General features: G+C 41.9%; 1 protein-coding gene and 1 long non-coding RNA gene across 2 annotated transcripts in view; one reads left to right on the top strand and one right to left on the bottom strand.

The window, feature by feature from the left end:
• Positions 1 to 27226, top strand: part of KIF6 (kinesin family member 6) — a 410786-nt gene that overhangs the window by 16048 nt on the left and 367512 nt on the right.
• On the bottom strand, positions 139 to 22893 carry LOC147346744 (uncharacterized). Its single transcript, XR_015152691.1, has 2 exons — positions 22755 to 22893; positions 139 to 290 (listed from the first exon to the last, which is right to left on the bottom strand). It is a non-coding gene; the product is annotated as an uncharacterized LOC147346744 (long non-coding RNA).

Genomic DNA, 27226 nt, shown 5'->3' with positions numbered 1-27226 from the left:
TCAGGGGTGGGCTCACCTCTGTCAGTTGCAAGGGCTGTCATCTGTTTGGGAACGTGGTTTCTGTTCTCCGTGGCTCCCCTCATGTCTGTGGTGAAGGAATGGTGTGTGGGCTGTGGGCAGGGTGTCCCTGAGCGGTTCTGCTGGATGTGAGAATGCTCTTTTCTCCTGGTTGTTGCTTACCACCAGGGACTCTGGTCACTGTCAGTAATCCAGGCTCTTCCTCTGCTGTAAAGTGTTCTTCAACGTTGGATGGACAGGTGGAGGCAAACTCACACCTCTCTCTGATTCATCTGCAGAGGAGGGAGTCATTAAGCAAATTAACACTGGCCTAAGAACCAGGAGAATCACTATTTTCATTTCCTTTAAATATGTCATATGCAGTATGTTCATGCTTTCTGAAAACTTGAATTGTGTGACTCTGAAGTGGTAAAATACAAGGTAACAATAAAATCTCATTTATATACAATATTTGAAATAATAATTACCCCCATAAATTGAAAAAAAAAATTAAAGAATTGTTTAACTTGGCAGTCCTGGTGAATGGAATCTGTGCCACTTTAGATGTTAAATGGAAATGTCTGCTCCTGATGAAGATTGGTCTCCAGGAACAAATTCCCAGCATAAATCCAGTTCATCTCCACCATGCTTTAAAGCTTCCCTATTGGGCTAACCCATTGTAGCTTAATTCTGGTTACTGAGTGCAATTGGAGCTAAATAAAATTAATCATATTTCTTTCCAAAATTCTGTAATTCAAGAATCTTACTATTTTTAGACATGCCTTTTCCTACTTAATTCAAATCAGTAATATGACTCATGACTGCAGATTTGCGGGACTGGTGGTGAGAATTCATAAAGCTTTAAACTTGTATCTTTGTGGTTATTTGCTGTTTGGCAGTCTCCACTAGGAAACACATCCCACCTCTTCTAAACTTTATTTTCCTGAAATATATCCTTTGTTGTTTAGCAACAGATAAAAACTACCTTCTGTCATATTAATTTTTGCTCACTGGTTTTGGAATAACTTTTTGGAAAGATAAATTTTAGGAAGTCCACAGATGTGTTTAGTGTGTGCTGTTGAACCATAGAAAAGAGTTTGTAGCTTTATTTGATAAGTTACCTGGGGTTATGCTTCTCAGACCGGAGTGTGTCGATCTTGGGAGTATGTGGTGCTCTACGAGGGGATACTTGAGGCCACAGACTGAACATGGCACATCATTCTGGAGTGTGAATTTTACTTAAAGATTGACTCAGAAAACTTTGAGGTCTAGACGTTTTGGAGGTTTTATCACATGCACTCGTAAATCTGCAGAATCCCAGTGTTCCAGCCAATCTTATGTTATACTTAAAAGCTTCAGATGTAGGAAATTTGTACAGTGAGTGCTTTAGGAAAAATTTGGAGATTTAGTGTTAGAGAAGAACATGATTGGACTGAAATGAATAGGGTGCACATTGCCAGGAGGATGGGTTGTGACAAAGATGTAGGTCCCCACAGTGGGCCCCACAGGATGGGTAAAGCCTCTGCATTGCAACAAGGCAGCCAGGTTGGTTTTGAAAATCTACTGTGAACCACTGCTTTTTAACCTTTGATTTCATGAATGGTGAACAATATCAAGGGCAGCCTGTCAATTTATGAGAAGAAGAGCCTGAGGGGAAAAGAAAGCTCCCAGGGTCATGACCTCAGGAAGAATGTCTGTCCACCTGTGCTCTGACTGGGTGGGAGGCCAGGGCTTGGTTTGAGGGGTTTCCTCCCAGAGCAGGTAGTCCCACCCTCCCATGGGGCCAGGGCCTAGCCCATCAGGGCTGTCATCTGTGCCCTAGAAAACAGGCCTGGCTGGTGACGCTGTGGGTCACATCGCTTGCCCAGTTCCTGCAGCACAAGCAGTGAATGTAGATCCTGCACCTTCAAGACAAGAGAAGCAGAATGGGAGACAAGGAGGGCCACAGAAGAGTATTTAATATCATTGGCCAGCTATTCACCTCCATGTACTCATGCTTCTACTTTGGCTCGAAAAAATTTTGCAACAAGTAGAATAATCACGTTCTGGCCTCAGCCCTGTGATAACTCATTGTGTGACTCTGGGTCAGGCATGTCCCTTCTGAACCAGTTCTCCCATATGAAAAAGGCTGATGCTAATAATATCAAGTTTACCAGGTTCTGAAGATGCAAAGAAGCAATGCCTGTGAATGGACTTTGTGAACGTCAATGCCCTGTTCAATCTAAGGGTTGAAAAGTTAGAAATCTTCATTATTTCTGGCACTTTAAAACTCTGCCCACTCACTTCTGTCTCCAAACAAAGGTGAAATCGATGTACTTCTCTATAAGTCTCTTCCTTGCTGTTTTTGTTGCTAAGTTGTGTTGGACTCTTTGGGGACCTTATGGACTGTAGCCCACCGGGCTCTCTGTCCCTGGAATTCCCCAGGTAAGAATACTGCAGTGGGTTGCCATTTCCTTCTCCAGGGGAATCTTCCTGACCCAGGGATCAAACCTGCATCTCTTGCAACCCTCTTACTAAGTGCTGCTAAAAACTCTGGGCATTGTATTTAAAAGAACGTAAAGATAAAAGGGTAGAGATAAAAGGATAGACTGGTGAGAGGGCCTCAGGACCTAAAGGAATGACCCAGCAGTGAGTTTCCAGTGAGTTTTTTTGCTGTTGTTGCCTGGTATATTCCAGGCTGGATGCTAGAAAAACTGGCGACCAAGAAACACCAGTAGACTTAGACAAAAGTAAAGAAAGTGAAGTCGCTGAGTCGTGCCCGGCTCTTTGCGACCCCATGGACAGGAGCCTGCACCAAGCTCCTCTGTCCATGGGATTTTCCAGGCAAGAGTACTGGAGTGGGTTGCCATTTCCTTCTCCAGGGAATCTTCTTGACCCAGGGATCGAACCCAGGTCTCCCGCATTGTAGACAGACGCTTTACCGTCTGAGCCACCAGGGAAGTCAAGACAAAAGTGCCCGCCAAATTCTGCTCTCTATAACCAAGGCACCAGGAAAGGGGGCAACCCAGTGAGACATATTTTTAAATACTGGTTGCCCTACTCCATCCAAATACTATGGAAAAACCCACAGCCCTACCTTCATCCAGCAAAGCCTGGCTATAACAAGGCACCCCATTCCGCTGCTGCCAGGGTGGTATCTGAGAAGGAGTGGAAGGACTTTCCTCCCCTCTCAGAGGTAACAACTTCCCCTCTCCCCTCACCCAGGTTGTCAGTGGAAGTCTTACAGGGATCCTGGAGTTCACCACCATCAGCCTCCCCACCCTATAACACAGATCATAGAATGATCTGACAAGTATTTTAAAGCAACCATCATAAAAAATGTTTCACTGAGCAATCATGAAAGTGTTTGAAAGAAATGAAAAGATATAAAGTCTTGGTGAAAAAAAAAAAAAGATATAAAGAAGAACCAAATGGGAATTTTAGACTTAAGATATAATAACTGAAATTAAAAATATAGTGGGTGGGTTCAATAACAGGATGGAGAGGTCAGATGAAAAAGTCAATAAATTTTAATATGTAACAATAGAAATTACCCAATTTGGGCACTAGAAAATAGACTGGAAAAAAAAAAAAGATGCCCAGGGACCTGTGAGAACTACAGCAAAAGATCCACCATTCATGTTATCAGAGTCCTGAAGGACAGGAGAAAGAATATAGATGAAAAGCATTCAAGGAAATAATGACTGAAGATTCCCAAAATTTGGCAAAAGGCATAAACCTAGGACTTTATGAAGCTGAGAAAGTTCCAAACAGGATAAACTCAAAGAAATCCACTTGAAAACAAACATTAAACTTCAGAAAACTAAAGACAAAGAAAAATATCTGAAAACAATGAGGAAGAAATGATATCGCACCTACATGGAAAAAATAGTTTGAATTATAGTGTTTTTCATACTCCACTCCAGAAAGCTTGGAGTCTAGAAGGAAGTAGCAGAATATTCTCAAGTGCTGAAGGAAAAGAACTCTCAGCCCAGAACCCTATTCCCAGTGTAATTAATTATCCTTCAGGAATAAAGGGGAAATAAAGACATTTTCAGACAAAGGAAGACTGAGAATTAGTTGCCAGCATGTCTACCCTAAAAGAAGGGAGAAATGAAGTTCTTAAAAAGAAGGAAAATGAAAAAAGAATGAATCTTGGAACATCAGAACAAAAGAAGGAACAAGCAAAAGAACAGAAATATAACTAACAAATTTTTCTTCTCTTGAGTTTCAAAGGTTGTTTAATGAAGCAAAAAACAAAGCATTACCTGATGAGTTAAAAACAGGGAAGGGTAACGGGATTTAAAAGGAAGAACTGTACAAAAAAGATATTCATGACCAAGATAAGCATGATGATGTGATCATTCACCTAGAGCCAGACATCCTGGAATGTGAAGTCAAGTGGGCCTTAGAAAGCATCACTACGAACAAAGCCAGTGGAGGTGATGGAATTCCAGTTGAGCTATTTCAAATCCTGAAAGCTGATGCTGTGAAAGTGCTGCACTCAATATGCCAGCAAATTGGGAAAACTCAGCAGTGGCCACAGGACTGGAAAAGGTCAGTTTTCATTCCAATCCCAAAGAAAGGCAATGCCAAAGAATGCTCAAACTACTGCACAATTGCACTCATCTCACACGCTAGTAAAGTAATGCTCAAAATTCTCCAAGCCAAGCTGCAGCAATACGTGAACCGTGAACTTCCAGGTGTTCAAGCTGGTTTTAGAAAAGGCGGCGGAACCAGAAATCAAATTGCCAGCATCCACTGGATCATCGAAAAAGCAAGAGAGTTCCAGAAAAACATCTATTTCTGGTTTATTGACTATGCCAAAGCCTTTGACTGTGTGGATCACAATAAACTGTGGAAAATTCTGAAAGAGATGGGAATACCAGACCACCTGACCTGCCTCTTGAGAAACCTATATGCAGGTCAGGAAGCAATAGTTAGAACTGGACATGGAACAACAGACTGGTTCCAAATAGGAAAAGGAGTACGTCAAGGCTGTATATTGTCACCCTGCTTATTTAACTTCTATGCAGAGTACATCATGAGAAACACTGGGCTGGAAGAAGCGCAAGCTGAAGTCAAGATTGCCAGGAGAAATATCAGTAACCTCAGATATGCAGATGACACCACCCTTATGGCAGAAAGTGAAGAGGAACTAAAAAGTGAAAGTGAAAGAGGAGAGTGAAAAAGTTGGCTTAAAGCTCAACATTCAGAAAACTATGATCATGGCATCTGGTCCCATCACTTCATGAGAAATAGATGGGGAAACAGTGGAAACAGTGTCAGACTTTATTTTCTGGGGGCTCCAAAATCATTGCAGATGGTGATTGCAGCCATGAAATTAAAAGATGCTTACTCCTTGGAAGGAAAGTTATGACCAACCTAGAGAGCATATTCAAAAGCAGAGACATTACTTTGCCAACAAGGTCTGTCTAGTCAAGGCTTTGGTTTTTCCAGTGGTCATGTATGGATGTGAGAGTTGGGCTGTGTAGAAAGCTGAGCTACGAAGAATTGATGCTTTTGAACTGTGGTGTTGGAGAAGACTCTTGAGAGTCCCTTGGACTGCAAGGAGATCCAACCAGTTCCTTCTAAAGGAGATCAGCCCTGGGTGTTCTCTGGAAGGAATGATACTAAAGTTGAAACTCCAATACTTTGGCCACCTCATGCGAAGAGTTGACTCATTGGAAAAGACTCTGATGCTGGGAGGGATTGGGGGCAGGAGGAGAAGGGGACGACAGAGGATGAGATGGCTGGATGGCATCACCAACTTGATGGACGTGAGTTTGAGTGAATTCCGGGAGTTGGTGATGGACAGGGAGGCCTGGCATGCTGCTATTCATGGGGGCGCAAAGAGTCGGACACGACTGAGCGACTGAACTGAGCTGAACTGAAGGATTCCCAAGTGGCACAGTGGTAAAGAATGTGCCTGCCAATGCAGGAGCCACAGGAGATGCAGGTTTGATTGCTGGGTTGGGAAAATTCCCTGGAGGAGGAAATAGCAACCCACTCCAGTATTCTTGCCTGAAGAATCCCATGGACTGCCTGGTAGGTGCAGTCCTTGGGGGTCACAAAGACTGCCTGAGCATGCATGCAAGCTTTCTATACTTTATTCAAATTGGTAAAGTGTCAACACATCAGTAGATCTCTGGTAATCGAATGGTTTTGTATCTTGATTGCATTGATGGCTATTTGAATCTACATGAGATAAAATGGCATAGAACTCTACACATGTATTGTACCAATGTTAATTTCTTGGTCTTGATAATATACTCTAGTTATACGAGATTTAACCATTGAGTTAAAGTTTGAGTTTCCCCAAACTTGGTGAAGGTACACAAAACCACTCTGTACTCCTTTTGTAACTTCCTATAAATTTATAATTATTTCAAAAGAAAACAGTAATATTTCCAAGTATGAATATTTTAGTGTCAGTTGTTTTATGATGTTCTTCTATTCAGCAAATTCAGTAATCCGAATGATTAGATTTGAACTTCTCCCCCTTGGGTCTCAATTCAATAAAACTAATTTCATTAGACATTCACCCAGACATGCCTGCCAGTAAACGTTTTATTTTTCTCAGAGTTGGCTTTCAAACAGAACACGCTGGTCAACCACCAAATTGTACAAAAACCCCTTGGCTCCCACAGACCTGTTCAACTTCAGGCCGCAAGTTCACTTAACAGATGCATTGTTTATAAATGTGTACCTGTACTTGGCTCCACTTCCTACGACTCCGAATTTCCCTGTAACAGCACGTTTATGGCTTTTGTGATTTTACTACTTTTCTTAAAGTTTTAACACTTTAAAAATCATACTTTCAATTGAAAACATGGCTCTGTGTTTAAAAACAGCAACATATATCAGCTTAAGGGGCTTCCCAGGTGGCACGAGTGGTAAAGAACCTGCCAGTGCAGGAGACATAAGAGACTCGGATTTGATCCCCGGGTCGGGAAGATCCCCTGGAGGAGGGCATGGCAACCCACCCCAGTATTCTTGCCTGGAGAATCCCATAGACAGAGGAGCCTGGTGGGCTACAGTTGATAGGGTTGCAAAGAGTCAGACACGACTGAAGCGACTTAGCACACAGGCACACATGTCACATTAACTACCTTCAAGGGTTAATGGGCACAGTGACACTGAGTATGTGAGTGTCAGAATATTAGGAAGAGATGAGGAAAGGTCTTGCCACACACAGATTGCAGAATACTTCTCTTCTTCATTCTGGTGTCATAATGTTTTAAGAACCCGATCTCACATAAAATGTAGATACAGATAACATCGCTTTCCAAGTTTCCTTTTGGATTTTGTTTTTTTTTTCCGTTGCAACCTGCTTTTCTGTTGAGAAATTGCTGAGAAGCCCAGAAGTGTTCAGGCTACAATTAGTGGAAATATGGGTGTATCACAACAGAATTAATGGTGCTCTGAGAATCCACCTGCCAATGCAGGGGACCCAGGTTCAATCCTTGGGTCAGGAAGGTCTCCTGGAGAAGGGAATGGCAACCCACTCCAGTATTCTTGCTTGGAGAATTCCACGGACACAGGAGCTTGGCAGGCTACAGTCTATGGGGTCACAAAGAGTGGGACACGACTGAGTGACTAACACTTTCACTGTCTTTCCAGCCCTGTCTACTCAGGACTCCCTGCTCCCCTTCAATTGACGGCCTCCTGCTGCAGGGTTCTGCGGTTATCTGTTGCTCTCTCCGCCACACACTCTTCTGCCTAAGGTGCTTCTGTAACTTGTGAACAGATGAGGCTGGATGTGCCAAGGTGTTAACACAGGAAGCAGCCCTCTAACCAGTGACGGACAGGAGTAGGGGGCTGTTAAATACAAAGGCATCTCTTCACCCCTCGGTGGGGACAACGCTAAGGCCTCTTCCTTGCCGTCCGCCAGAGAAAACCAGTGAGACTGAGTCCCCGCGGCCCACAGTGGTGCCTGCTCTCTCATGTACCTGAAGTGGCTTGTTTTCCTTCCCTGCCTCGACTGGAGCTTCCGAGGCTCACGTCCCAAGTAAACTATTCCACTCAACTCCTGGCCTCAGGACCTGCTTGAGGGAAGCGGGGTGGCGGTCTAAGACCAGTATTCTAGAGAATAGCAAGAAGAGATAAGAAAGGCTTCTTAGGTAAACAGTGCAAAGAAATAGAGGAAAACAATACAATGAGATACCAAGGGACTATTTCCTGCAAAGATGGGCACAATAAAGGACAGAAACAGTAAGGACCTAACAGAAGCAGAAGAGATTAAGAAGAGGTGGCAAGAATACACACAACTGTACAAAACATGTTTTAATTACCCAGATAACCACAATGGTGTGGTCACTCACCTAGAGCCAGTCATCCTGGAGTGTGAAGTCAAGTGGGCCTGAGGAAGCATGACTGCAAACAAAGCTAGTGGAGGTGACAGGATTCCAGCTGGGCTATTTCAAATCCTAATAAGATGATGGTGTGAAAGTGCTGCGCTCAATATGCCAGCAAATTTGGAAAACTCAGCAGTGGCCACAGGACTGGAAAAGCTCAATTTTCATTCCAATCCCAAAGAAGGGCAATGTGAAACAATGTTCAAACTACCATACATTTGTGCTCATTTCACATGCTAGCAAAGTAACACTCAAAATCCTTCAAGCTAGGCTTCAGCGTACATGAACTAAGAACTTCCAGATGTACAAGATGGATTTAGAAAAGGCAGAGGAACCAAATTGCCAACATCTGTTAGAACATAGAAAAAGCAAGAGAATTCCAGATAAACATCTCCTTCTATTTCACTGGCTATACTAAAGCCTTAAACTGTGGAATCTTCTTAAAGAGATGGAAACCCCAGACCGCCTTACCTGCCTCCTGAGAAACCTGTATGCAGGTCAAAAAGCAACAAGTAGAACCAGACATGGAATAACAGACTGGTTCAAAATACATCAAGGCTGTGTATTGTCACCCTGCTTACGTAACTTATATGCAAAGTACATCATGTGAAATGCAGGGCTGGATGAATCACAAGCTGGAATCAAAAATACTGGGAAAAATATCAATAACCTCAGATGACGAGGAACTAAAGAGCCTCTTAATGAGGCTGAAAGAGGAGAGTGAAAAAGCTGGCTCTTCACTCAACATTTCTTTTCTTTTCTCAACATACAAAAAATGAAGATTGTGGCATCCAGTCCCATCAGTTCGGTTTAGTTCAGTCACTCAGTCATGTCTGACTCTTTGCGACCCCATGAATCACAGCACGCCAGGCCTCCCTGTCCATCACCAACTCCCAGAGTTCACTCAAACTCATGTCTATTAAGTCAGTGATGCCATCCAACCATCTCATCCTCTGTTGTCCCCTTCTCCTCCTGCCCCTAATCCCTCCCAGCATCAGAGTCTTTTCCAATGAGTCAACTCTTCGCATGAGGTGGCCAAAGTATTGGAGTTTCAACTTTAGCATCAGCCCTTCCAAAGGACACCCAGGACTGATCTCCTTTAGAATGGACTGATCGGATCTCCTTGCAGTCCAAGGGACTCTCAAGAGTCTTCTCCAACACCACAGTTCAAAAGCATCAATTCTTCGGTGCTGAGCCTTTTCACAGTCCAACTCTCACATCCATACATGACCACTGGAAAAACCATAGCCTTGACTAGACGGACCTTTGTTGGCAAAGTAATGTCTCTGCTTTTGAATATGCTCTCTAGGTTGGTCATAACTTTCCTTCCAAGGAGTAAGCATCTTTTAATTTCATGGCTGCAGTCACCATCTGCAATGATATTGGAGCCCCAAAAAATAAAGTCTGACACTGCTTCCACTGTTTACCCATCTATTTCCCATGAAGTGATAGGACCAGATGCCATGATCTTAGTTTTCTGAATGTTGAGCTTTAAGCCAACTTTTTCACTTTCCTCTTTCACTTTCATCAAGAGGCTTTTTAGTTCCTCTTCACTTTCTGCCGTAAGGGTGGAGTCATCTGCATATCTGAGGTTATTGATATTTCTCCCGGCAATCTTGATTCCAGCTTGTGCTTCTTCCAGTCCAGTGTTTCTCATGATGTACTCTGCCTAGAAGTTAAATAACCAGGGTGACAATATTCAGCCTTGACATACTCCTTTTCCTATTTGGAACCAGTCTGTTGTTCCATGTCCAGTTCTAACTGTTGCTTCCTGACCTGCATACAGGTTTCTCAAGAGGCAGGTCAGGTGGTCTGGTATTGCCCATCTCTTTCAGAATTTTCCACAGTTTATTGTGATCTACACAGTCAAAGGCTTTGGCATAGTCAATAAACCAGAAATAGATGTTTTTCTGGAACTCTCTTGCTTTTTCGATGATCCAGTGGATGTTGGCAATTTGATCTCTGGTTCCTCTGCCTTTTCTAAAACCAGCTTGAACATCTGGAAGTTCACGGTTCATGTATTGCTGAAGCCTGGCTTGTCTAATTTTGAGCGTTACTTTACTAGTGTGTGAGATGAGTGCAATTGTGCAGTAGTTTGAGCATTCTTTGGCATTGCCTTTCTTTGGGATTGGAATGAAAACTGACCTTTTCCAGTCCTGTGGCCACTGCTGAGTTTTCCCAATTTGCTGGCATATTGAGTGCAGCACTTTCACAGCATCAGCTTTCAGGATTTGAAATAGCTCAACTGGAATTCCATCACCTCCACTGGCTTTGTTCGTAGTGATGCTTTCTAAGGCCCACTTGACTTCACATTCCAGGATGTCTGGCTCTAGGTCAGTGATCACACCATTGTGATTATCTTGGTCATGAAGACCTTTTTTGTACAGTTCTTCTATGTATTCTTGCCACCTCTTCTTAATATCTTCTGCTTCTGTTAGGTTCATACCATTTCTGTCCTTTATCGAGTCCATCTTTGCATGAAATGTTCCATTGGTATCTCTAATTTTCTTGAAGAGATCTCTAGTCTTTCCCATTCTGTGGTTTTCCTCTATTTCTTTGCATTGATCGCTGAAGAAGGCTTTCTTATCTCTCCTTGCTATTCTTTGGAACGCTGCATTCAGATGCTTATACCTTTCCTTTTCTCCTTTGCTTTTCGCTTCTCTTCTTTTCACAGCTATTTGTAAGGCCTCCCCAGACAGCCATTTTGCTTTTTTGCATTTCCTTCCCCTGGGGATGGTCTTGATTCCTGTCTCCTGTACAATGTCACGAACCTCCGTCCATAGTTCATCAGGCACTCTATCTATCAATTCTAGTCCTTTAAATCTATTTCTCACTTCCACTGTATAATCATAAGGGATTTGATTTAGGTCATACCTGAATGATTTAGTGGTTTTCCCCACTTTCTTCAATTTCAGTCTGAATTTGGCAATAAGGAGTTCATGGTCTGAGCCACAGTCAGCTCCTGGTCTTGTTTTTGCTGATTGTATAGAGTTTCTCCATCTTTGGCTGCAAAGAATATAATCAATCTGATTTTGGTTTTGACCATCTGGTAATATCCATGTGTAGAGTCTTCTCTTGTGTTGTTGGAAGAGGGTGTTTGCTATGACCAGCGCATTCTCTTGGCAAAACTCTATTAGCCTTTGCCTTGCTTCATTCCGTATTCCAAGGCCAAATTTGCCTGTTACTCCAGGTGTTTCTTGACTTCCTACTTTGGCATTCCAGTCGCCTATAATGAAAAGGACATCTTTTTTGGGTGTTAGTTATAAAAGTTCTTGTAGGTCTTCATGGAACCATTCAACTTCAGCTTCTTCAGAGTTACTGGTTGGGGCATAGACTTGGATTGCTCTGATATTGAATGGTTTGCCTTGGAAACAAACAGAGATCATTCTGTCATTTTTGAGATTGCATCCAAGTACTGCGTTTTGGGCTCTTTTGTTGGCCATGATGGCTACTCCATTTCTTCTACGGGATTCCTGCCCACGGTAGTAGATATAATGGTCATCTGAGTTAAATTCACCCATTCTAGTCCATCTTAGTTCGCTGATTCCTAGAATGTCACGTTCACTCTTGCCATCTCCTGTTTGACCACTTCCAATTTGCCTTGATTCACAGACTTGACATTCCAGGTTCCTATGCAATATTGCTCTTTACAGCATTGGACCTTGCTTCTATCACCAGTCACATCCACAGCTGGGTATTGTTTTTGCTTTGGCTCCATCCCTTCATTCTTTCTGGAGTTATTTCTCCACTGATCTCCAGTAGCATATTGGGCACCTACTGACCTGGGGAGTTCCTCTTTCAGTAGCATATTATTTTGCCTTTTCATAATGTTCATGGGGTTCTCAAGGCAAGAATACTGAAGTGGTTTGCCATTCCCTTCTCCAATGGACCACATTCTGTCAGACCTCTCCACTGTGACCCGCCTGTGTTTGGTTGCCCCACGGGCATGGCTTAGTTTCATTGAGTTAGTCAAGGCTGTGGTCCATGTGATTAGATTGACTAGTTTTCTCTGATTATGGTTTCAGTGTGTCTGCCCTCTGATGTGCTTTCGCAGCACTTACCTTGGACATGGGGTATCTCTTCACGGCTGCTCCAGCAAAGCACAGCCGCTGCTCCTTACCTTGGATGTGGGGTTGCTCCTCTCGGCCGCCGCCCCTGGCCTCAGGTGTGGGGTAGCTTCATGGCAAATAGATGGGGAAACAATGGAAACAGTGACAGACTTTATTTTCTTGGGCTCCAAAAACACTGTGGATGGTGACTGAAGCCATGAAATTAAAAGACGTTTGCTCCTTGGAAGAAAAGCTATGACAAACCTAGACAGCATATTAAAAAGCAGAGACACTACTTTGCTGACAAAGTTCTATCTAGTCAAACCTATGGTTTTTCCAGTAGTCATATATGGATGTGAGAGTTGAATCATAAAGAAGGCTGAGCACTGAAGAACTGATGCTTTCAAACTGTGGTGCTGGAGAAGACTCTTGAGGGTCCTTTGGACTGCAAGGAGATCAAACCAGTCAGTCCTAAAGGAAATCAGTGCTGAATATTCATTGGAAGGACTGATGCTAAAGCTGAAGCTTCAATACTTTGGCCACCTGATGGGAAGAGCCAACTCATTAGCAAAGACCTTGATACTGGGAAAGATTGAAGGCAGGAGGTGAAAGGAGTAACAGGATGAGATGGTTGGATGGCATCACCGACTCAATGGGCATGAGTTCAAGCAAACTCCAGGTGATAGTGAAGGACAGATAAGCCTGGCATACTGTAGTCCATGGGGTTGCAAAGAGTAAGACATGACTTAGTGACTGAGCAACAGCAATGGTTCTCAAAGTGTGGTCCCTGGACCAACAGCATCAATGTAGTCTAGGAACTAGTTAGAAATGCAGTTTCTTGGGCCCCATCCAAGTCTGCTGAATCAGAGTCATCTGTGTTTTAGCAATCTGTAAGTGATTCTGATGCACCAAATTAGAACTGGGATCTTGACCTTGGTACAAAGCTTAATACAGGTTGGGAGGGCTTGGAAAACAGGGAGATAGTGAGATAGGGTACTGGTGGTATTTGTCTTTAATGATATCTTTCCCAGAGATCTGAGATGTAATCTACATAACTTCCTGATTCCAAAATTGGTATTTGTTTGCTTATAATTTTTGTTTTCTTTTGTTTAGTCGCTGAGTAGTGTCTGACTCTTTTGCAACCCCATGAACTGTAGCATGCCAGGCTACAGTCCTGTCCATGGAATTTTCCAGGCAAGAATACTGGAGTGGGTTGCCATTTCCTTCTCCAGGGGATCTTCCTGACCCAGCAGTTAAAGCCCCATGTCCTGCATTGGCAAGTGGGTTCTTTACCTCTGAGCTACCGGGAAGCCCTTATTTATAATTTACGTCACATTTATTTATAAAATCAATCAAGACGCATTACCCTGATGCTAGGGCAGCCTTCATGTTCAGAAGGGGATCCATCCTGATTTAACGTTTTATAGGAAGATGAAAAAGTAGCAGAGATATCAGAAACTATTTGGACTAAATTGAGTAATTAATTATGATTGATTAGTTTTTAGAAATTTAATAAAGCTCTCAAAAGAAGTAATTGTGGGAGACTGTATAAAACATTGATTAAGATCGTGAGCTTTGGAGCCATTGAAGCTTGCTTCAGTTCCCAACTTGAATACTTAATAGCTGTGTGGTTTGGGCAAATTATTTAATCTCTCTGTGTCTCAGTTTTTAACCTGTAAATGATGCCATAACAGCTAATTCATTTGCCATGATGATCAGGTGAACTATACATGAAATGCACATGCCCCAGTACATAGTATGTGTTCAGAACTATTAGCTACCATCCATTTTTGGGTCCTCACCAACATTTTTATAGAAAAAGATTTTTCATTCCAGTTCAGGATTTTACAAGTTATGAATGTTTTTTCTTTATGGATTTTTTCCCCCCTCCTTGACTGTTTTTAGATTTGGTTTCTCCTGAGGCACAAGTTTGCAATTTTACCGTAGACCTTTACTTCAGGATTTGAGGATGCATTTACAGATGATCTAGAGATATTCCTGGTTATTACTATTCACCTTTCTATCCTCCCAAAGAATGATAGACAAAGAAAGCCAATAGAATGCAAAGCCTTCTGGAGAATCCTCCCTAGACAAATGTGCAGTGATTGATTATAACTGGCAAGATTTTTTACTATGGTTATTTGAATTTATAATCAACTGTGGCGAACAGCACAACCATAGTTAAAATACGTTGTTTAAATTGTTGGGGAAATACGGCAGTAAATTTATCTAGTGTTTTATCACTTGCAGATCTAAATATCTTCCTCACTTGAACGTTGCTTTCCTTGGAGCAGAGCTCTTTTAGCAGAAATTCCATCATTCTCAGTGAATCTGGCCTTTCCTATTATCGGCCATGTGGTTTACGTCAGATTTTTAGTGTACTTCTTGCTAAATAACATGAACAGATTTACTTGTAACAGTGAGCACCTTTCATTTTATATAGAGTTTTGCCAACCTTACAGCACTTTCACATGTATTATATCACTTAGTTTTTACCATAACCGTGTGGGTAGATAGATAGGATTTCCCATTTTAGATGAGAAAACCAGGGCTCTGAGCATTTAATTGCCTTCTGCAGGGTCACATAGTAATTAGGCTGTGGAACTGAGACTGGAATAGATCTTCCTTTCATAGTCCTTTGATCCTTAAACTGCTGTATCACACAGCTGTGTTTACATATCCCCTCCCATTTCACAAAAATCGACCTAGGTAAATTCACCAGTGATGTTCCTGTCACGGAATCAGTGGATACCTTTCAGTCTTCATCCCGTTTGACCTTTCAGCTCGGGCATAGCGGGCAGTGCCCACACAGTAGCGTTTGACCAGCTGCACCTGGGAATAGTCCAGGGCACTGTGGGGCCCTAAGTGGGTGGGTATGCTGGAACTGGGACCTGCATAAGTGAGGGTAACAGCCACAAAATCTGTAGAATGGTCCCCGCGGGACAGAAGGGGCCTCCCGAGGAAGCAGCACCCGGACAGCCGTGCAAGGCTGTGCCTTGTATCCCCAGAGCTGGCCTTGGCAGCATCTGATATTTAAGCCTCCAGCCTGAGCCCTAGGACAGGAACTGCAGGCACTCGGGCTGCAGGCTTTATAAGTAAGATATTACAAAATAAAAGCAGACAGGGACTTCCACTACAGGGGCACAGGTTCAATCCCTGGTCAGATAACTAAGAGCCTACATCCTGTCAGTGTAGCGAAAAAAAGAGAGGACACCCATGCACTGACCCCTCTTTAAAAGGCTCTACTTGTGTTTCCAAGGCTCCTCATGGTTGGGAAGTTTTCTACCACACACTGGTTTCTGATCTCTAAGACTATTTCCAGCTATAAAAATAATTAATTAATTAAAAATGGACATATGAACATTGCAATAAAGTGTATCAGAGAGTTGATGGAATTCTCTGAGAGGTTAGAATTCACATTATTGAAAACTGCTGCAATATGGTAAAGAAACTGTCTGTGGGCTTAGAAATAGGAGTTAAATTTAAGGATCACATTCCACAGAAAAGGACACTGTTTTCCTACGAATGTTCAGGTGAACCACTCACTGAAGAAAAATTTTAAATTAAATTTTTCATTGTAATCATAGATACAGTAATCAAATGTATAAACATGTGCTTTGAATTATGTACAAATTACAAATCTGCACAGTTTCTTATTCAACCTCCATGACTTACAGGAGATGTCAGAGGAAACATTAACATGCATTGTATATATTTGTATTTAAAATTAAATTCAAACTAAAATGCAACTGATTTGTATGAAGAATTAAATCTTTCTAGTGAAATTGTTTTATAAGATTCATCAGCTTAGATACACTACACTTTACATTTTGAAATAATTTATAGGAAATTTTTCTCACTGTTGTCACAGCTTCTGAAATACTGTTAACAACTCCACCAACAGTTGCATCAGCAGAAATATCTTTCTCAAAATTAAAAATTATCTGTGCATTACATACCCATAGCTTAATTATTTTACAACTGAAGGTTGGCCATTTTGACCACCTCTGCCTACTATGGTGACTATAATTAACAATACTATATTGTATATTTCAAAGTTGCTGAGAGAGCAGATCCTAAAAGTTATCATCACAAGAAGGAAAACCTTTGAAAGAAAAATTATTTATGATCTTGAATTTGCTAAGAGTTTTCAGTTATATCAACTGAAAATGAAATTGCCAGAAATACAAATTTTTATGATCTAATAAATGAATATGTAGAAAAACTAGTCAGGAAAATTGTATGATCAATCAAGATATACTAATAAAGTATTATTATTTTTGTGTTACATAAAATTATAAAACTAAATACTACATTTTTTTACAATTTGAAAATTAATCATTACTCATGTACTACAATTATTCATCTAATTATAAATAATCACTCTAAGTACTAAATATTTTTAAGGGAAAGCTTTATATTTTAATGTTTTTGATATAGCACTTTTTCCTTTTTGAACAAGGGGCCCTGCATTTTCATTATATCTTTGGCCTCACACATATGTAACAAGCCCAATCAAAAAGGCCCTCAAGGTCTGCTTCCCCCTTGTAAACAAAGAGGCCCAAATTTTCTCATATTCCCCTCTTTGCTCACTGCTGCTACTGCTAAGTCGCTTCAATCATTTCCAACTCTGTGCGACCCCATAGACGGCAGCCCACCAGGCTCCCCCGTCCCTGGGGGATTCTCCAGGCAAAAACACTGGAGTGGGTTGCCATTTCCTTCTCCAAAGCATGAAAATGAAAAGTGAAAGGGAAGTCGCTCAGTCGTGTCCAACCCTCAGTGACCCCATGGACTGCAGCCCACCAGGCTCCTCCGTCCATGGGATTTTCCAGGCAAGAATACTGGAGTGGGGTGCCATTGCTTTGCTCACTAGGCTTCAGACTTTGACAGTCCAGGAATCTTCAGCCCAGAGCATTTGCCCTAGCCATTTTCCTGGAATGCTCTTCCCCCAATACCCACATAGCTCGCACTGGCAGTTCTTTAAAGTCTTTGCTCAAATGTCACCTTCTTGTGAGGTATGCCCTGACCATCTCAGTGAAAACTGCAGCCCAGCCCTCTCCCCAACTACCACTGACCCCCCATATTAGTCTACACTTCCTATGTTTTCCCATAGAACCATCTGACCTTTATAATTTACCTATGCTCTCTGTCTGTTGTACAGTATCTGTCTCCTCTGCTAGAATGTCAGCTTTGCAAGGACAGGAATCTTCTGTTCTATTCACTGATGATTCCCAAGCACCAATAACAATGCTGACCCGCACCCATTGAATATTTGTAAAATGAATGAAGTCTGAAATTATTAGATAAACATGTAATTGCTACACGAGCCAAAATCATTCACATAACTGCAGTGTGTTTTTCTTTGTTGTGCAATAGGCAAATTAGATTCTTGGTTCCTCAAATTGTTTACAGCTAATGCTTTTGTATTTTCCATCTATTTTAATTAATGGAAATTCCTACTATAGAGCCATACACTGAATGCATGCTAATTAAATTGTGTTGTTCATATAATTGTAGCTGTAAAAGGCTTTCGGAACACTAAAAACTTTTGTTATAAAAGCTTAAAGAGTTGAATGAAAAGAAAACCCCAGTGGCGGAATTCTTTATTTGCTTGTTAAGAATATTTATCTCTTATGAGACCCTGTTTTGCCTCAATCTAAATGATAAAAGAAGTACAGTATGTTTTCACTTAGGAGCGTCTGTATTTTCACTCAATTTAGGTGCATAGCCAAATATGTTAGGAATTAGGAACTATTCTTATTCATAGATAAAATATTCTTCATCCATGGCTCAGTAGAAATTCAAATGTATATTTACTAACTTGTGTTCACTCTCAAACACTAGGAACTTTGAAAATCAATGTTTCTTTTATTTTTAAGTTTGGTTAGTTTACCATGAGACCACCAACATTTTTTCTCCCTGAGACAAAATCAGAATTACTGTTACAAGTAGGAAGTATCCAGTTTTAAGTAACAAACTTGTGCTGCCTGCTACTTTTAAAAATGGAATTGCTTCTTTAGTGGGAGAAATTGTTACTGAAAGTTGCTGTGCTCTGTGTATGTTTCCTTCTGTAGAGGGAATGTTTATATCATGTCTGTAAAATTTGAATTTCCAAGGAAGCCAACAGAATAATGAAACACTTAAGTAGCACACCAAAACTATTTTCTGTATGTTGATGTGATGTAAAAACATGATCGGCTTCTTTAAGTAGAATTGTGTGTGCATGCTAAGTTGCTTCAGTCGTGTCTGACTCTTTGTGACCCCGTGGACTGTAGCCTCCCATTAGAAGGATGGAAATCATGCCAATGGTTTCATATCTACATTAGTTAAAGTTATAACTCCAAAGATTTCCCAGTTTCCATCTAATGTTAGTAATATTATATAAGTAATATGAATAAAAATTTTACAGTACTAAGAAGATAACCAATGCAGATACTAAAAGGTTGTTGATTCTGAAGTTTCCCAATCTATTTTATCCTTAATATGTCATTGAACCATGCACAATGACCCATCTAATGTTAGTCTACTGAACTTTGCCAATGACAAGAGATAAAAACCCACCTCAAATCAAAGAAAAAGAAATTTATTGGCTTACATTACTAGGAAGTCTAGAAATGTGTTGACTTCAGTCTCAGTTTCCTCCATGTGACTGGCAGCTCCAAGGTTACAGGTTTGCAAAACCACAACCTTCAAGTAGGACTTTATCTTTCCTTCTAGCATTAATAAAATGCCCATGTGAGGATTCTGGGATCATGCCTATTCCCAGACAAATCTATCACTAAAGGATGGGCTACCCTCTTTACCTACGTTCCCCCAGACTCACTGATAGCCCTGCCTGTGTACCACTTGGAGGTAGAGAGAAGTTCTGCTAAAGGACAAGATGTTGGAGATGCCAGAGAAGAGGGCATCAAGAGAAGCAACAAGCTAGACAGATAAACCTCTGCCTTGAATAAGCAGCAAATTAAAGAAAGTCAGGGACTTCCCTGATGGCTCAGTGGTAAAGAATCTGCCTGGCAATACGGGAGACATGGGTCCCGTATTCCACAACCACAGGGCAACTAAGCCCGTGTGACACAACTGCTGAGCCTGTGGTCCGGAGCCCAGGAGCTGCAGCTGCAGAGCCTGCGTGCTCTAGATCCTGTGCTCTGCAGCAAGAGAAGCCACTGCAGTGAGAAGCCTGTGCACCACAAGGAGAGAGTAGCCCCTGCTTGAGAAAAGCCCACACAGCAACAAAGACCCAGCGGAGCCAAAGATAAATAAATGAAAGTAAAAGTCGCTCAGTTGTGTCCAACTCTTTGCGACCCCATGGACTATACAGTCCCTGGACTTTTCTAGGTCAGAATACTGGAGTGGGTTGCCATGCCCTTCTCCAGGGGTCTTCCTGACCCAGGGATCGAACCCAGGTCTCCCTCATTGCAGGTGGATTCTTTACCTGCTGAGCCACAAGGGAAGCCCTAAATAATTTAAATAAAATTATTTTAAAAAGAAAAACAAAAATAGAAATCCAAATCGATTTGAAGATACCTGTGAGATACTGAAGGCTTGATGACTTTCAAGGGTGATTTTAAAAGGTGAAGAACAAGAACAAAGCTTGTTTTGGCTGTGTCCTTCTGTGGTGTCCAATAGTTACCTCCTCTATCTGATAATGGGAAGTGAACAGCTGTCTGTATATTTGGGGTTGATTGTAGTCATGTCATACCAAATAAAGAAGAACTAACATGCGTTGGGTTTCTATCATGTGTTAGGCTGTAAACACTTTGGTGTATTTTACACATATATGTGTGTGTGTGTGTGTGTGTGTATAGTTGAATCAGTGATGGTGATTCAACTGTAGTTGAATCAGTGCGGTGTTAATTCATCTGTGAGTGACAGAAAAACTTAATATGGCTTAAAGATATGAGCATTTGTTACTTCACATAAAGGAAACCTGGAGGTAGGCAGTCCAGCTCAGTGACCAACAAACAGCCCCATGACCACCTTCCCTACCACATCACATCATGGTACAAGACAGAAGCCCAGAGATATACCTTCCCGGCAGGAGGAAGGAGTAGGAGGAGAAGACTGCAGCCGCTGCTTCTTAGAGAGAACGGTTGGCATTCCCACATGACATTTTCACTTAGATTTCATTAGGTCTTAACTCAGTCAGGTGGCCACACCTGGCAGTAAGTGAGGCAGAGAAATGTGAATCTTTGGGCTTGGAGGCCAGGTGCCCAGCTAACATCTGGGGCTTGGTTACTGAGAAGGAGGGGAGAAGGACTGCTGGGAGGCAGCCACGAGTCCCTGCCTCATAATTTACCTCCTAAAACATACACAAGCATCAGTCAGGAGCTGGAAGACCATGGGACCTAATTTAGGAAGGTCCTAAAATCTGTGGGATCTTCCCTGCTGGCTCACATGGTCAAGAATCTTCCTGTGATGCAGGAGACCCAGGTTTGATCCCTGGGTTGAGAAGATCCCCTGTAAAGGGTTAAGGCTACTCACTCCAGTATTCTTGCCTGGAGAATCCCAAGGACATAGGAGCCTGGTGGGCTACAGTCCATGGGGTCACAGAGTCGGACACGACTGAGTGGTGTTTTAAGAGTTCCCTTCCTTCTCTTGCCTACGTCTCTGCCTGTGTCTTGCTTCAGACATGCTTTAAAGAAGCTCCTGGTGGGTCTTGTCAGAGTCCAGCCATGTACGGACTTGCCTTGTGTGGTTGACAAGGGCAATGGTGTTTTACGCTTGCACCGCTTATGACCACTGCTGTCTCACATGCTCTTACACTACCACCACCTTTGTGTCACTTTTAAAAGTCAGGCCTATATATATTTTAAGTACAGCACACTGTTCTCTCATGAAAAAAAAATATTGAGTCTAACTCTTCTGTTTCACCTCACACATTGCATCTCCTTTAAGGAATAGTTTCAGAGTACAATAGGGTTGTATATTAAGTAGCCTCCAGTCAACGTATGAAAGTGTAGGTATGCTAAAAATACTTCCCCTTGGAGATTACTTGACAAAATAAGTAATGAATGGAGGTTCAGGAAACATCTCAGTGATAAAGCCATCATTCTTCTTTGTGAGACCCATTTTATTTGAACTGTGAGTCATATAGCACAGCTTCAGTATATTGCAAAGCTGTTTGGCTATTTCCCTGCTGTTTTCAGCCTCTCTAAGGTTAGAAGTACGGATGGAAAAGCAAGTGTGTGAGACGTCCTCAATAAAGTTCTTTTAGACCATGATTCTGAATGGTCTAGTACCGTAACCTTAAACTAAGCCAGAGTCCGTCACGTCTCCATTTGGCCATCACGTTATGAAAAGAATGGTAGTGGTTACTTCGGGGAAGTTAGGGGGTCTTAAAAAATTTGAACATAGGTTCCTTTCCTTTAGTTTTAGGTTTCTTTTTGCTAATTTACCACTTAGGCCTTTGTCTCCAGTTCAGTCTGCCTCTTTCAGAAGTTCATCTGTTTCTTCACTTCCTCAGCTAGGGTTGCCAGATTCAGCAAATGAAAACAGAGGACACCCCGTTAAATTTGAATTTCAGATAAACAATGAATAAAGTTTTAGTATAAATGCATCCTAAATGTTGCTTGGGTCGTACTTATACCAAAAAATTATTCATTGTTTATCTGAAATTCAAATGTAACTGGGCATCCTGTATTGGATCTGGCAGCCCTACCTCCAGCCCCTGTTGCTGTGATATATCTGTCTATTTTCTTTGTTGGAGTTCACATCTTCATCAGTGGATTTCTCCTGTTTCTGCATTTCCCTCTGCCTCTGGTCATTTCTGTCTGGATGATGTCTTCTCTGTTTTTTTTTTTTTTTAATAATTTATTTATATATTTGTTTTTGGCTGTGCTAGGTCTTCTCTGCTGCATGTGAGCTGTTTCTAGTTGCGGTGAACGGGGGCTTCCCTCTGGTTGTGGCCCACAGGCTGTTCGTTGCGGTGGCTTCTCTTATTGCAGATTGCAGACTCTGGGCACCTGGGCTTCAGTAGTTGTGGCACGTGGGCCTTTAGTTGCCCGAGGCAACTAAAAAATGCGGAATCTTTCCAGACTGGGGTTCAAACTGGTGTCCCCTGCATTGGCAGGCAGATTCTTATCCACTGTACCCCCCAGAGAAGTCCTCTCTTTGTTGTTTTATTAGCTTGATGCAGTCACCCATCTGCCCCTCCCACTGATCCTTCTCATATAAACGGCACGCAGCAGTGTTTATACTTGAGACTTGAAGGTTATTTCGAGTCCTTCTGTACCCTTGCCCTCTGTGTTTAGTCAGTAACCAGTGCGGCCCAGTTCTCTTCCCTGTCTGCTCCTCCGCCCTTCCTCGTCCTCTTTCTCTCCCCATCACAGCCTCTCCTTCTTGTCTGCACCTGTGTGCCCGTTCCCCACCTTACCCTCAGTTCAGGCTCCTGCTCACGCGAGGTCCCTGCCCATCTGCCTTTCCAGCCGGCCTCCTGCTTGCGCTCACACGGCCAGGTCATTTTGCCTGCCAGCTTCATCACTGTCAACCGTTCCACCAATCTTATTCCTTCCCAGCTGAGACCCTTCAGGGACTTGTCTACAGAATGGCGTTTAAGCCCCTTGTTTGAGGTCTTACAGGGAAAACTTGAGTTGGTCTCTGCCTTTTTATCTAGTTATATCATTACTTTATACTAGTGTTACCAAGTCTGATCTCATACTGCTCACTGCACAAGAGGCCAGTAATTGAGAGATGAGTTGTTGGGGCAAGGAATAATGACTTGACTCAGCAAGTCAGCGAGCCAAGAAGATGGTGGACTCATGCCCCCGAAGAACCGTCCTCCTGAGTTTGAATCCAGGCTCCTTTTGTACTTAAAGGGGCGGGAGTAAAGTCAAACACATCCTGGTTCCCATCAGCCTCCGGAGGGGATGTGTTAATTTTTTCCTCCCTGCAGTTATTTACAGCTTGGCCTGGTCAGGAGTTTTCTGGGTGTTTTAGCTTAATGCTCATTACCTGCGAAACAGGGTTCCCAGAGACGGCCGTTATGCATAGCCTAAGCTTATAGGCAATATCCCTTTAGGGATTAACTTGTAATAGAATATAAAAGGCTGTTCCTTATTACACTAGTGTTTATCACCCTTTTAGATTAATTTTCTCTTTCACCACAATACTGAAAATCCCTTTAGGGATGTTTTAAATTACATAATAATTTGGCATATATATTAAAAGGAAGAATTATCCTAGGCTATATAACTATATTAGTAAATATTACATTATAACATTTATTTCTAATAAAAATTTAATAATATTCTAATTACATAAAGAAACGTTTTGACTTTTCCTCACTTATCAAATGAGGCATAGTTTCTTGTACTTTGAATTTAGTTAGATAATAAAAATGTGATTTATTAACAACATTTAAAATGACACTTGCATTGTATTTGGCTTTGTGACCAAATATATATGGAAATGTACATTATCGTTAAACTGTGTGACAACAGCATTTTATGACCTAATGTTTAATTCTTACATTTTGCATTTAGAAGTTAATCTCTTCATAATCTGAAAATTTTCATACCTTTTACAGTACATTTTTAAGTGATGAGATAAGAAAGCAGGTTTCAGGTGACTATTTCCAAGCATTTTTTTTTACAATGAGTGTATCTCATAATTAGACAGTCTTTATTCACAATAAATGAAAATCCAGATTGTATACAGTCCTCCCCTCCCCTCCTGACTCTCCACTTGTTCTGTTGTAGAAGCTCAGGCTCAGGAGAATACGTCCCCAGCTGTCCCTTGCCTCACTTCTCTTTATGGCTTCGGCTTGAGTGCAAAATATCGTAGCAGATCCTTATTGGGCAATCTGAGACACGCTTCAGCTAGTTCCGAGGATAGTTCCTTTATCTTGGGTCATAATAAAATTGAATAAATAAGGAGTTCTTGATCCCTGGTCTGTATCAGGTCAAAGTGAATGTTTGGGTATATTAATCTTGCAGTGTGTAGAGGATCTGTTCTTCACAGTTGGTACTGACTGGTATGACATAATTATTGTACAGTTAATGTGTATTTGTGGAAGTTTAAAATTGTCAGATGGTTTTGGTGCCTGGAAGTGCTTGAGCTGGGTCTCTTTGTGCCTCCAGGTCTCCTATCTTCCCTTTTCTACCTGGTCTCTGTCTTGGTTGTTGGACAGGTTGTGGGCTCATCAACATGCTTCCTGCCCCCAAGCTGCTGGGCAGTTTTGGCCAATGGAAAGCCCCAGTGGGAGATGAGAGGGGAAGGGACATTGAGGTCACTTTCCCCCATGATTTTCCCTGCAAGGTCACCTTGATCAGATGAGTTACTTCTTCAGGCAGCCTGCTCGCAGTAATTCTCTCTCCTCTGGATTCCAGTTGCCTTCCTTTCCCTTTGTATTGATATTGTGTAAGCCCTAGGGGGTGATATCAGATCTTCTGATAAAAGCAGCAGGTCTCAGCGTGTTCTTTGTGGGCTCCTCTGTTTGTCCCACATCTTTGTAAAAAGACCCTCAATGAATAGCGTGTGCATCTGTTTCCTGTAGGGATCCTCACTGAAACGATGATTTAATGTGGGGTAATTAATTCCTTCACCTCTGCTATGAAGTAAGTATAAGTAATATCCTTGTTCTAGGGGCAAGGAAAGCGAAGCACAGAAACACTGGGTAACCTGCAAAGGTCACAGGACTATGCTGTGATAGAGCCAGGATTCAACTTAACCACCCTACTGTTTTCCAGGTATGATAATATGAGTGATCCAGGATTTCGTCGTTTTCCCAGGAATATTCACAGTAATAAAGCACCTTAACATTAATCATGTTGATGACAGATAAGGTTGATCAACCACAAATTATCAGCAGTGCCCCCTCCTCACCTGGCACTTTCATCTGAATACTTCAAAAGAGAATAACTTTTCTTTTTCTCTGTTACCCAGGAAAGATGGAAACATTGATATTCTTTGATGTTAAGGAATAAGAAATTCAAATTTTACTTATAATCCTCAGCCCTGTTTGAAAAAAAAAAAAAAAAAACTTCCTTTGCCCACAACTAAGTATTCTCTTTAAAATATGAGCTCATCAAAGGTTCAAATTTAGCTTCTTTCTTTTCTGAAGAGCCTGACATGAGGAGTTGGTATTCATTTCTCATAATGACCTAGTTTTTACATCATGTCGGTCCTGTCACTCTGTCCCCAGAGCTGCCGTAGTCGTGGTTTTGTTGTCTGCGCGGGGTGGGGGGCTGAGTCCTCTGCTGCCCCCACCGCGTCCACCACCCATTCTTCATTGTTCATTGTCCTCCGGGTCCCTGTGCTGTAACCTGTCACATTTTCTGTCTCTTGGCCTCGTGCTGCGGGGCTGCTGTCGACTGCAGCTGCAGCGTGTTGATTCTGGACTCTGGGCACCCCTGGTTGCTGCAGTATGCTGCTTCTGGATGGCTGGTTTGGCAGTGAAAATTTTCCTTAAAGTGTAGCTTCATGTCTTCATGCTCAAATACTGAAAATAAAGAAACAGCCCTGTAACAGTCCCTTTGGGAATCCTTGGATCATTAAAACTTCATAGAATGATAGCCTGTAATTTTTTTTTTTTTTTTGTCTCAGGTATACACAAACTTTTTAAATGCAGTTGATTTTTAGGAGCTCAGAGAAGAAAAAACATACATTTTTATAATTCAGGTGTTCTTGTTGTTAAAAATAGGACCTTTGAATGAGTGCCTGTTTATAGTTTGGGTTTTGGGTGGTGGTTCTGTAGAGAAGGTTCTGTTCTTGACAAATGTGCTTCCCAGTCATTTTTCCTAGCGTGGGCGGTTGGGTCATGGGAGAAGGCCAGCGTTTCTTGGCCGTTCTCTCTCCTTGTTGCCTGGAACCCCTTACGATACTACCGTGGGCTTAAACTGCCAAACTTGGGGATTTGACAAGAAATTCAAATCTCTGAGCACAAACAATCATTTATATTTTCTCCAAGTACTTACCTTGGTGTTGAATTTAAGAATTAAGAATCATTCTGCAGTAAGCCATAGCTTTAAGATTATAATAGAAAGCTGCTGATTAAAAGGTTTCAGTTTTGGCACAGGATGGGTGTAAATGCTAACATCTTTTTGGCCAAATGTTTTTACATGAAGCTAGTTCAAGCGTATATGCTAAGTCACTTCAGTCGTGTCCAGTTCTTTGCGATCCTGTGGACTGTAGCCCACCAGGTTCCTCTGTCCATGGGATTCTCCAGGCAAGAATACTGGAGTGGGTTTGCCATGCCCTCCTCCAGGGGATCTTCCTGACCCAGGGATCAAACCCGCTTCTCTTTGGCCTCTTGCATTGGCAGGCGGGTTCTTTACCATTTATCACCTGAGAAGCCCCTTGAAGAGAGTATGTAAGTGTAAAGTGAAAGCGAAGTCGCTCAGTCGTGCCTGACTCTTTGCGACCCCATGGACTGTAGCTTACCAGGCTCCTCCATCCGTGGGATTCTCCAGGCAAGAATACTGGAGTGGGTTGCCGTTTCCTTCTCCAGGGGATCTTCCCAACCCAGGGATCGAACCCGGGTCTCCTGCATTGCAGGCAGATGCTTTACCATCTGAGCCTTGATTTGCTCAAATAAATGGGGAGTTTCTGGTTGCACCTACCTTGGGCAAACTGCCAAAAAAGATTAATGTGATGATATCTTTTCTTTAAAAAAATTACCATTTTATGTACATTTGAGATCTAGATAGAATTATTAAGCTAAATATAATACCTTAGCAAAAATGACTTACTCTATCATCCTGGCAAAGACTTAAGAAGATGTCGTGTTGAGCTCTTTTGTTTATTTTTATCAAAAGGTCCTTTCATCTGCCATCCATATAAAAGATATTTAAATTCAATGATGTCTTAAAATCCAATCCTCATTATAAAAGAACAAAATTTTAAAAA

This window comes from Bos grunniens, chromosome 23 (assembly GCF_055505025.1).
Source record: "Bos grunniens cultivar Pamir isolate PY7600 chromosome 23, Bosgru_T2T1.0, whole genome shotgun sequence".
NCBI lineage: Eukaryota > Metazoa > Chordata > Mammalia > Artiodactyla > Bovidae > Bos > Bos grunniens.
The sequence above is the reverse complement of the archived record's forward strand: the minus strand, read 5'-3'. Positions and strand labels throughout refer to the sequence as shown.